The following is a 12,965-nucleotide window of genomic DNA, read 5'->3' on the forward strand; positions in this document are numbered from 1 at the left end:
GCGGTAATTTTACGTATTGCACTGTACTGCTGCCACAGAAAAAGGAAAGAAATTTCATGACATATGTGAGTGATGATAAACCTGGTTCTGACAGGGGTCTCGATTGACGATGCTGTCGTAGGAAAGCAGCATCCATCATCAAAAATTCCTCACCACCCAGGCCATGCTCTCTTCTCACTGCTGCCATCAGGTAGAAGGCACAGGAGCCTCAGGACTCTCACCACCAGGTTCAGGAACAGTTACTACCCCTCAGCCATCAGGCTCCTGAACAAAAGGGGATAACTACACTCACTTGCCCCATCATTGAAATGTTCCTATAATCAATTTTCTCACTTTAAGGTTCTTTACCTCACGTTCTCATGATTTATTGCTATTTATTGATATTTGCATTTACACAGTTTGTTGTCTTCTGCAGTCTGGTTGATCTTTCACTGATCCCGTTTACAGTTACTATTCTATAGATTTGCTGAGTATGCCCGCAGGAAAATGAATCTCAGGGTTGTTGTTGTGACATGTATGTACTTTGATGTTAAGATTTACCTTGCATTTTGAGAGTGGGAAGGGGGCAGGGAGAGGGAATCATGGTTGGGAAAAGGGGAAGGGAGAGGGGAGGGAGCGGGAAGCACCAGAGAGACATTCTGTAATGATCAATCAACCAATTGTTTGGAATCAAATGACCTTGCCTGCTGTCGTAGGGCTGGGTGTGTCTGCTCCCGTACCACTGCCTGGTCCTGCCACCTATCCCACACCCCTCCCGCTGTGCTCCATCCCCGCCATTCCCAATGGTCCTCTGCTCCCGCCAGGTTTACAAACTCAAAATACTCTGCAGATGCTGGGGTCAAAGCGACACTCACAACACGCTGGAGGAACTCAGCAGGTCGGGCAGCATCCGTGGAAACGATCAGTCAACATTTCGGGCCGGAAACCTTCGTCAGGACTGAAGAGGGAGGGGGCAGAGGCCCTATAAAGAAGGTGGGAAGGAGAAGGCTGGTAGGTTCCAGGTGAAAAACCAGTAAGGGGAAAGATAAAGGGGTTGGGGAGGGAGGCAGGGAGGTGATAGGCAGGAAAGGTGAAGAAGGAATAGGGGAAAACACAATGGGTAGTAGAAGGAGGAAGAACCATGAGGGAGGTGATAGGCAGCTGGGGGAGGGGGCAGAGTGAAATAGGGATAGGGGAAGGGAGGGGGAGGGAATTACCGGAAGTTGGAGAATTCTATGTTCATACCAAGGGGCTGGAGACTACCTAGACGGTATATGAGGTGTTGCTCCTCCAACCTGAGTTTAGCCTCATCATGGCAGTAGAGGAGGCCATGTAGAGGAGAGGAGGTTTACAAACTGGCTTTCCGCTCCACGTTGACAAATACCGTACTGTGCGAAAGTCTCAGGCACCCTAGCTACAGAGATGAGGAAATCCAAAGCAACACACACACACAAAATTGCTGGAGGAACTCAGCAGGTCAGGCAGCATCTGTGGAAAAGAGTAATCAGTCGACATTTCGGGCCGAGACCCTTCACCAGGACCCTAGCTACAAGACCATAATACATAGGAGCAGAGGATGGTGCTAGAGTCCAGGGTCTTGGGCAGGGTTTAATCGACGCGGTGTGTCGTTTGGACTCCGTAGTTCTGTTATGATGTGTTTCTCGTTTCTGGTCACTCCTTTCCTCTGTTGCTATTTGGGGCGGTTTTGATCGGGCAGACTGGCTCTGCAACCTTCAGTCAACGACAGACACAGTGCTAGATTGAACTGAACTGAGCTGAAAACGAACATCCCTGGACTGTTTCGTCGACCTTGTATTTTGAAGAAAGGCATGAAGATCAGCATGTACAGAGCCATTGTACTGACCACCCTCCTGTACGGCTCCGACTCGTGGGTCACCTACCGTCACCACCTACGACTCCTTGAGCGTTTCCACCAGCACTGCCACCGCACCGTCCTCAACATCCACTGGAGTGACTTCGTCACCAACATTGGAGTCCTCGAACAGGCGGAGGTCACCAGTATCGAGGCCGTGCTGTTGAAGACACAGCTGCGCTGGGCAGGGCTCATCTCCAGGATGGAGGATCATCACCTGCCCAAGGTTATGCTGCATGGCGAACTCTCCACTGGCCACTGTGACAGAGGGGCACCGAAGAAGAGGTACAAGGACTCTCTGAAGAAATTCCTTGGTGCCTGTCACATTGACCATCGCCAGTGGTCTAATCTATCTGTAAATAGGGGCCATGGACAATTCTGATTTGATGGAGAATGGACAGGAAAGCGCAGAGGAACATCTGGAGAAATTTCTAAAACGCCCCTTCGCTGCTGTCGTTACTGTGTGGTCGGGAATCTTTCGGAGGGTAGGCCTCAAAATCCCCAGCCTTGCCTGCTTTTGGCAACCAAGAAGGAGGTCGAATCGTTTGGACAGAGATGGCGCTCAGTACTCGGTGTCGGAGAGCTGATCAGAGCTCGAAGTTTTCGGATGACTCAGAGTCAGACTGTGGTCGGGTATGGCAGGGAGAGTTTTTCTTCCTTCTCCCGTCTGCGTGAGATGTGGGACATTTGAGAGACTTTGAACTTTACTGTGCTCACGGACTTCTTCAACAAGTTATGGTATTGTTGCACTGTTGTAACTATATGTTATAATTACGTGGTTTTGTCGGTTTTTTCAGTCTTGGTCTGTCCTGTGTCTTGTGATATCACACCGGAGGAAATAATGTATTATTTCTTAATGCATGCATTACTAAATGACAATAAAAGGGGACTGCGTGTCCTCATAATGTTACCCTAGCCTCCGATCGCGAGGCCTGGCGACACACCGTTCACCAGCCTGTCTCCTTCTTCGAGAACGCACGCAGGGCTGGCATTGAGGACAAAAGGAGAAGGAGGAAGAACCGTGACATGGCAGCACCAAACCCAGAACAGAATTTCCCTCGCAGCCGCTGTGGCCGGGCCTGCCTGTCCCGTACTGGCCTCGTCAGCCACCAGCGAGCCTGCACCAGACGTGGGCAGCCCCCTTCCTAAATCTTCGTTCGCGAAGCCAAGCCATGAATGAAATGAATCCTGTATTTTTTCAATCTATCTTTTTTTTCGTCTGTTTGCACAATTTGTTCTTTTTTTTTTGCGCATGTTCTCCTCGAACGGGCTCCTTGGTGCTTCTTTGACTTGTGGCTGTCTGTGGGAGGCCGAATCTCGGGGCTTGGATGCTGCACGCACACTTTAATAATAAATGGACTTTGAGAATAAAGCCGCGTCCACGGTTTGTCACCGGATCTCTTCGGCGCCGAAGAAAACTACCGCGACAATCAATCCGCTGGAAGAACTCGACGGGTCGAGCAGTGTCTGTGCGAGGAAAGGAATGGTCGGTGTTCTGAGTCAAAATCCTGCATCAGGACACCGATACGGGGGTGTGGGGGGGGGGGAGGTTTTGGCCTGAAAGGTCAGTGATTCCGTTTTCCCCACCGAAACTGCTCACCCCGCTGAGTTCTTCCGGCAGATTGTCTGGTACTCCAGACGCCAGCATCGGCAGTCTCCTGCGCCACCGGTAATCTGCCTCGAGTACCTCCAGCACGTCGCTGGCAAGGCCGCACTTGGAGTACTGTCTGCAGTTTTGGTCACCCTGTTGTTAGACTGGAAAGAATGCAGCAAAGATTCACGCGGATGCTGCCAGCACTGGAGTTGGAGGCCTGAGGTGGAGGGAGAGATTGCCCAGGCCAGGCCTTTATTTCTTGCAACGTCGGAGGATGGAGTCCGAGAGAAGTACAGCACAGAAACAGGCCCTTCAGCCCATCTAGTCCGTGCCGAACCATTTAAACTGCGCACTCCCATCGGCCTGCACCGGGACCATAGCCCTATCATCCACGTACCTACCCAAACTTCTCTTAAATGTTAAAATCGAGCTCACATGAACCACTTGTGCCAGCAGCTCATTCCACACTCTCACCACTCTCTGAGTGAAGAAGTTTCCCCTCATGTTCCCCTTAAACTTTTCACCTTTCACCCTTAACCCATCACCTCTGGTCATAGTTCCATCCAACCTCAGTGGAAAAAGCCTGCTTGCATCGATCCTACCTACACCCCTCATAATTTTGTATATAGAACATAGAATAGTACAGCACATTACAGGCCCTTCGGCCCACAATGTTGTGCCGACCCTCAAACCCTGCCTCCCATATACCCCCCCCAACTTAAATTCCTCCATATACCTGTGTAGTAGTCTCTTAAACTTCATGAGTGTATCTGCCTCCACCACTGACTCAGGCAGTGCATTCCACGCACTAACCACTCTCTGAGTATAAAACCTTCCTCTAATATCCCCCTTGAACTTCCCACCCCTTACCTTAAAGCCATGTCCTCTTGTATTGAGCAGTGGTGCCCTGGGGAAGAGGTGCTGGCTATCCACTCTATCTATTCCTCTTATTATCTCTATCAAATCTCCCCTCGCCCTTCTACGCTCCAAGGAATGAAGTCCTCACTGGAAATCCTAACAAGCAACGTACAATCTGCTGGAAGAACTCTGTGGGTCAAGCGACTTCAGTGGGAGGAAAGGAATTATCGACATTCCGGGGCCAAAACCCGGCACGAGGACTGAGAGGCGAACCATCCTGCCTCTCCACTCTCAGTTCTGACGTAGGATTTGGACCCAAAGTATCAACAACTTCTTTACTTCCAGTGAGGCTGATTGATCCCCCTGTGTTCCCCAAATAGATTGTGACTTGTTCTAGTTCGACGTCTCTGCAGTCTCCTGCAACTCCTTTATTTTAATCATTTTCCTTATTATTTTATTTTTTTTTTCTCCTTCTTGGAATCAAAATCAACACAGAGAAAGAACAAAGAAGAGTGTAGCACAGGAACAGGCCATTCAGCCCTTAATGTTGTGCTGTACCAGCTAGAAAGCAAATCAAAAACACCCAAACACTAATCCCTCCTCCCTACACCAGGTCTGTATCCCTCCATCTTCTTCACATCCGTGTCTCTATCCAAATGTCTCTTAAAAGCCTCTAATATATTTGCCTCCACCACCATAGCAGGCATCCACCACTCTCTGAGTAAAAAACTTACCCCTCACATCCCTCTTGAACCTGCCCCCTCTCACCATCAATGCACGCCCTCTGGTATGAGACATTTCAACCCTGGGAAACAGATACTCTCTGTCCACTCCATCTATGCCTCTCATAATCTTGCAATAGCCACAGATCTTCACACCATCCTTACACACCTGGAGAAGAGGGTTGTTTACGTGAGAACGCTGCCCTTGGGCTACAGTTCAGCATTCAACACCCTAACTCCCTCCAGGCTCGACAGGAAGCTCAGAGATCTCGGCCCTCACCCTGCCTTGTGCAGCTGGATCCTGGGCTTCCTGTCAGATCGCCGGCAGGTGGTGAGAGTGGGCTCCTTCACCTCCACCCCTCTGACCCTCAACACAGGAGCCCCTCAGGACTGCGTACTGAGTCCCCTCCTTTACTCTCTGTATACTCATGATTGTGTCACCACCCACAGCTCCAAGCTGCTAATTAAATTTGCTGATGACACTACACTGATTGACCTAATCTCAAATAACAATGAGGCAGCCTACAGAGAGGAAGTCATCACCCTGACACAGTGGTGTCAAGAAAACAGCCTCTCCCTCAATGTTGCAAAAACAAAGGAGCTGGTTGTGGGCGACAGGAGGAATGGAGACAGGCTAACCCCATCAATGGATCTGGGGTTGAGAGGGTGAACAGCTTTAAGTTCCTTGGCATACACATCACCGAGGACCTCACATGGTCTGTATGTACTGGCTGTGTGGTGAAAAAAGCACAACAGAGCCTCTTTCACCTCAGACAGTTGAGGAAGTTTGGTATGGGTCCCCAGAACCTAAGAACTTTCTACAGGGGCACAATTGCGCGCATCCTGACTGGCTGCATCACTGCCTGGTATGGGAACTGTACCCCCCTCAATCGCAGGACTCTGCAGAGAGTGGTGCGGACAGCCCAGCGCATCTGTAGATGTGAACTTCCCACTATTCAGGACATTTACAAAGACAGGTGTGTGAAAAGGGCCCAAAGGATCATTGGGGACCCGAATTACCCCAATCACAAACTGTTCCAGCTGCTACCATCCGGGAAACAGTACCATAGCATAAACGCCAGGACCAACAGGCTCCGGGACAGCTTCTTCCACCAGGCCATCAGACTGATTAATTCACGCTGACACAACTGTATTTCTATGTTATATTGACTGTCCTGTTGTAAGTAATATTTATTATAAATTACTACAATTGCACATTGCACATTCAGATGGAGACGTAACATAAAGATTTTTACTCCTCATGTATATGAAGGAGGTAAGTAATAAAGTCAATTCCATTCAATTCAAACCTCTATCAGATCTCCCCTCGGCCTCCGACACTCCAGAGAAAAAAACTCAAGTTTATCCAGCCTCTCGTGATAGCACATGTCCTCTAAACCAGAGCTTTGTAAAGTTATAACATCTTGACTTTTGAATTCAAAGCCTTGACTATTTCAAAGTACATTTATTATCAAAATGTTATAAGTAGTACAACCTTGAGATTTATCTTACAGGCAGCCACAAAGCAAGAAACCCGAAAGAACTCAGTTCAAAAAATAAAGACCAACACCCAATGTGCAGAGAAAAAGAAAAAAAAAAACACTAATCATACAAACAGCAGAAGCAAGCACCAACATTCCGAACCAAATTGAGTCCTTAAATCCGAATCCCGGGGCAGCCGGAGTAGGCCCGAAGCCTCGATCTCAGTTCATCATTTGGCGGGGTAGATCGCCGCGAAGCTTGCAGGCACGAGGCACGGCAGCAGGAGAAGTGCCCCCGAGGAGAGGGGAGTGAAAATCACAGGAGGATGAGCCCTAAACCTTCCGAACCACCTTATCGGCCTGTGTGGCCGCTTCCAAGGAGCTGTGAACTTTGATCCCAAGATCGCTCTGCTCAGCAACACTGCTAAGCACCTCGGCCCTAACTGCGTAACATCTCCTTGCATTGTACTGTCTTTATACAAATGTTTAAAAAAAACTACAGATTTAGATTTGACAGGACTATGTAGATGGTCAATCACTTCAGATACAAATGTTGGTGATGGTAGTGCATTTGAATATTTATGCTTTGCCTTACCCATTTTTAAAAAATAAGTTCCATCCAAAAATACTCTCCTGGAGATAGTTGTCAGTGTAGGCACCACAGTCTGGTAGTGTTTTCAGATTTAGATTCATACTTAGTTATTTATTTCTGGTGAGGCCTCACTTGGAGCATTGTGGGCAGTTTTGGGCCCCTTATCTGAGAAAGGACGTGTGGACACTGGAGAGGGTTTGGAGGAGGTTCTCGAAAACGATTTCTAGGATTGAACGGCTTGCCGTACGAGGAGCGTTTGATGGTTTCGGTGGAATTCGGAAGAATGAGGGGTGACCTCACTGGAACCTATCAAACGGTGAAGGGCCTCGATAGAGTGGAAGTGGAGAGGATGTTTCCTATGGTGTGAGAGTCTGAGATCAGAGGACACAGGCTCAGAATAGAGGGGCATCCTTTTAGAACGGGGATGAGGAGGAATTTCTTCAGCCAGAGAGTGGTGAATCTGTGGAATTCATTGCCACAGGAAACTGTGGAGGCCAAGTCTTTATGTATATTTAAGGCAGATGTTGATAGATTCTTGATTGGTCAGGGCGTGAAGGGATACGGGGAGAAGGCAGGAGATTGGGGCTGAGAGGGAAATGAATCAGCCATGATGAAATGGCAGAGCAGACTCGATGGGCCAAATGGCCTAATCCTGCTCCTGTATCTTATGGCACATTGAAAGGTACAGTGAAATGTGTTGTTTGTGTTAACAACCAACACAATCTAAGGATGTTCCATGAGCAACCTCTAACTGTTGGCGCCCATTCCGGAGCCAACACGGCCTGCCCACAATGCTCGGCAGAACAACACAGAATACAACAAGGAACAAAACAACAAAAGCAAAACAAGCCCATTTCCTCCCTCCCACCCACCCACTCTCACACACAGACAGTCTTCCAAGGCCAGGAAAGGCCACCTCCAGGCCTGTAGGCCTCCAGCCTGCAGACTCGCGGACGACAGTGGCTTCCGACCTCCCCAGCGGACTCTCAGACTAGTAGGCCCAGAGACATCGGGCTTCAGCTTCTGGACCTCCGATCAACCTTTAGACTTGACCCCAGGACTAGCTGATGAGAGGAAACTGCTGATTCGCCGATGAAGGGACCCTGAACTCTAGGCCTCAAACTCCGGACTCTTGGACTTGCCGACTTACCGACGAGCTTTCTGTTTGCACGGACATCCAGAGACCCACTGACCTGGAAGGGCTCACCGGTTCTCAGACATCCCACCCTGCAAAAACTCGTTTCAGGGAGGTAGCACCACCATTCCTGCCCCCTGCAATGCCACATCCTCCTCCCCCCGCCCCCGGTCGACCTCCAAGGGTGTATGAATACAGGAGATTTGATTATGAAAGAAGACAACAATTTATTTGATCATATATTGAAACTATTTACACCACACACACATATATATATTCCTTGTTGAGTATTTTGTTGGCAATCTCAATGCTCATTCAAATAGCTTTTCTATTTCTTTTGCAAACTTCCCTTGTACTGTGATGTGACAATACCTGCTGGTTGATGAGCAGGCATAGTTATTTTGCTATTTCTGAATCAGGAAACATTTTCCTGAATAGCTTGCCTGTGTGCTTACACACCTGGAATGGTAGGTTATGATGAAAGATGTAAAGTCCACCTCAGCTCCAGTGACCTTCTCTGTCAGGCTTTGGTTTTCTGCTGAAAAGAACTGTGAAATACTTGAGCACCCTTCCCTGCTTTAGCCTCCCTAATATTTTGTGGTCCCTAAAAGAAATAGCGCATAAGGTGTGTCTTTATTATATTGTCTTATGTAATACTTAGCCAGCTAGTTTAATTAACGTTAGCTATGCTAATGAACGAATGACACCTGTTAAACTCACCTCAACATGTCTTTTACATTTTAACCCACCATGGGCAATAGAAAAGTCACTGTTGCAAACAGTGCAGCCAGCAAAACTGTCAGTATTTTGACCCCTATTAGGCAGGGTCACACTTTAGTGTAGTCTGGGGTGAAGTGCGCTTTATATTTTCCTTTTTTTGGAACACTCTGCCATGGCGCTGCAGGACACGAAACTGAACTGGTGGACAATGAAAGAGAGAGAGAGAGAGGTCGACTGTAAAGCCCGCCCTCGGAGAAAACTGATAGGTCTACTTAGCACAAGGAGAGACCAATCAGGATGCTCTCTCTGTCACTCTCTCGCTACGTCTGTCACTCACTCTCTCTGTCTCTCTGTCTCCCTCTCTCCCTCTCGCTCACTTGCTCTCAAAAAAATCGATTTCCAGGATATTGTGTATAATTTGCGGGCGTCAGGGAGCTGCTATCAATATGCGGGAGACTCCTGGAGCTTCCATGGTCATAGTCATACTTTATTGATCCCGGGGGAAATTGGTTTTTGTTACAGTTGCACCATAAATAATAAATAGTAATAGAACCATAAATAGTTAAATAGTAATATGTAAATTACGCCAGTAAATTATGAAATAAGTCCAGGACCAGCCTATTGGCTCAGGGTGTCTGACCCTCCAAGGGAGGAGTTGTAAAGTTTGATGGCCACAGGCAGGAATGACTTCCTATGACGCTCTGTGTTGCATCTCGGTGGATTGAGTCTCTGGCTGAATGTACTCCTGTGCCCACCCAGTACATTATGTAGTGGATGGGACACATTGTCCAAGATGGCATGCAACTTGGACAGCATCCTCTTTTCAGACACCACCGTCAGAGAGTCCAGTTCCATCCCCACAACATCACTGGCCTTACGAATGAGTTTGTTGATTCTGTTGGTGTCTGCTACCCTCAGCCTGCTGTCCCAGCACACAACAGCAAACACGGTCGCACTGGTCACCACAGACTCGTAGAACATCCTCAGCATCGTCTGGCAGATGTTAAAGGACCTCAATCTCCTCAGGAAGAGTTGGGATGTCTGGGTTCTTATCCACAGCACTTGGCAGCCTAACATCCACAAATGCCCTTCGTCACTAGCATTCAAGCGAGGAGCACAGGCCTAGACTCCAAATGTCCTTCATCACATGGCCACGAATGCGGAGAGGAGGCCTGTCACTGGCCTTCAAGCAATGAATGGAGGTCTAGGCTCCCAATGCTTTTCGTCACATTCACACATCGTTGGCCTTCAAGTGAGGAGCAGAGGCCTAGCCTCTGAATGTCCTTCGTCACATATCCAAGTTGCTGACCTTCGAGTGAGGAGAGGAAGCCTAGGCTCCAAATGTTCTTTGTCACGTGTCCATATTGCTGGCCTTCAAGCGAGGAGCCGGGGCCTAGACCTATCCTGGCCTCTAACTGCTCCACATCCCTGTCCTTCAACCCCAATCTGACCTTTAACCCCACCCCGCCCCACATCCCGATCTCTGAACGCTCACCTGACCTCTCTGTCTCAAGGCCACCCCTGCGAACTTAAAAAGTTTACAGTGAACTTGCAAAAGGGAAATTACACGCCTGGACAAAAGAACCTCTTAGTTACCTCACTCAGCGCCGCGGAGGAAGTTGCTAATGACTTAGAATTTTGCATTGAGAATAGCAGCGAGGCACCGGCAGTAAATTCCACGGTGTTCTGCAGAGTACAGAGCGAATGTGGGAATGTTGTGGCTATCTTCTCCCCCACAGGATGCACCATGGCCCAATCGTGCTGACAGACACAGCACTGAAAACCAATGTGTTTACGAAGCTACCAAGAATATCAGTAAGAGTCAGGGCCGGTCCATTCAGATATTGGTGGATTTTTAATCTGTTGGTGGCGGTTGTCTGTTGTGTCTGACGATGATGGGGAACCTGGGCAGGAGAGTTTTTTCAAAGTGGAAAAGCCATCGCACTGGGGCGGTTCCACTCTCTCGATCTCAGAAATCCGGGTCCAGTGGTACAGACAAGCGTCACAAACTGGGATCTTCCCCGGTTGCAGTGGATGACCGTGACGTCTTCTGCGCCTTGTCACGCTCTTCGCTCTCCACGTAGCGTTACATACTCAGCCGTTGGATCTCACTGTAGATTTCACCCGCCCAGTCCGCAGGGAGCTGACCCCGGATGCTGGGCCAGGCATGTCCCTGTATCACCGGGGCATGAGGCCGCTGGCTACCCTCACCTGGTTTACCCACCTGTCGAAGTGGAGTACCGGGGGTGTGGCCACCGTCGCGGGCAAACAGCTGCTTGGAGCCGAGCCAAAGGCTTCCCCGGAACGGGCATGTAAACCCCACCTCCCCAGAGGCGCCACCCCTCCCTGGACACCCCATACACACCAATCGGACACCAGTCATTATTATTGTCGAATAAACTACCTGTTAATTTAACTTCTAGTGTTCAGGATTCGATTTTTGTTTAGTTCTTCCTCTTTCTTACCTTTGACTTTTACTCCTGCTCGCTGAATTTTTCACAAGGCACTGAAATATAACCTACATTTCCTAGTTCCCTCCAAGAGGGCCGCAAACTTGCTGCTGGGTTTGGAGGCTGGCGTGCCTCAGCGACCCGCAGAGCTACGTTGGCTGGAGTCAGGGCTTTGTGCTTTGGCTGTCGGTGGGGTCGCCCATGCCAGACAGGGTCAAAGGGTAGTCGACCACTCTTGGTCTGGCCTCTGCCCTTTGACCTGTTTGACCTGTTTGGCATGGGTGACCCCACCAAGAGCCAAATAAAGCCCTGACTCCAGCCAACATAGCTCTCCGAGTCATCGAGGCACACAAGCCTCCAAACCCAGGGAGATCCAAAATGATAGGAGAAGACAGGAGGGGAAGATCCAAAATGATAGTCAAAATGTGGTCAAAAAGTTGAAGAGCCAAAGAAATTCCTCCCACTTTCAAAATGGTCTCCCCCTCCCACTTTCAAATCTCTTACTAGCTCTTCCTTCAGTTAGTCCTGACGAAGGGTCTTAGCCCGAAACGTCGACTGTACCTCTTCCTAGAGATGCTGCCTGGCCTGCTGCGTTCACCAGCAACTTTGATCCATTTTTTCACAATCACACACAGTGAAATGCGCCACTTGCACTGACAGCCAACGCAACCCGCGGACGTGTGCTGGGAGCGGACTGCAAGTGTCACCGCGCGTCCCGGCGCCCATCGCACGTTCCGGCGCCCCCAGTGCTCATCGGAGCCTCGCAGGCAACAACAACCGGACAGCAACATCAATGAATGACAGCGAAACAGGCCCCCTTCCTCCCCCCACTCCCCGCCTGCCCACCTACCCGCTCACGGACAGCCAGCCAACCCCGGGGCCGGCAGCCCCCAGGGCCTCCAGAGAACCCGTGGACTGGCAGGCACCAGGCCTCCGACTTCGCCCGTGGTCTCGCAGACCCAGAGTCTCAGAGAGAATGTGAGTCACGTTGGACCACTGTAATGTGTTCCTGGAAGCTGATCGTGTAGGGATATTCATGAGAGCCTGCCGGTCCCCAAGTCCGGGGGGTGGGGGTGGGGGAGGTTGTTTGGACAAGAGACGTGGAAGCCTGTAACATTGGAACAGATGCTGGTCTCCTGCCTGGATAACCTCTCTCTCCCTTGATGGAGCGAGAGAGAGCCCGTCTGAGATACCGACGCACTGAGTTCTGGACTGTAGTTTTTGAGGGTCTCTTTGAGGGGCTTTTGCTAGTGCTTGCCTGGTGGGAGGAGGGGGGCTCTGGAGTTTCTGTCATTCATCCTTTGGGTTTTTACTGTTTCGTGGACGTCCGTGAAGAGTAAGAATCTCAGGTTGCATCCCGTATACTCTCTCTGATGATTAAATTCAACCACTTAAAATGATCTGGAGAACTGGTTTTGTCATTTCCCTTACCCAGGGGGGTAATGCACTGCGCAAAAATAAAAGATACCGTGTGAAATAAACTACGTGCTACGTGGGGTGACACTTTACTGCTACGATCTAGTTTACTAGTTTGCGGTGCTGGAGGTTTACCGTCTGCGTG

This window comes from Mobula hypostoma, chromosome 30 (genome assembly GCF_963921235.1).
Source record: "Mobula hypostoma chromosome 30, sMobHyp1.1, whole genome shotgun sequence".
Classification (NCBI taxonomy): domain Eukaryota; kingdom Metazoa; phylum Chordata; class Chondrichthyes; order Myliobatiformes; family Myliobatidae; genus Mobula; species Mobula hypostoma.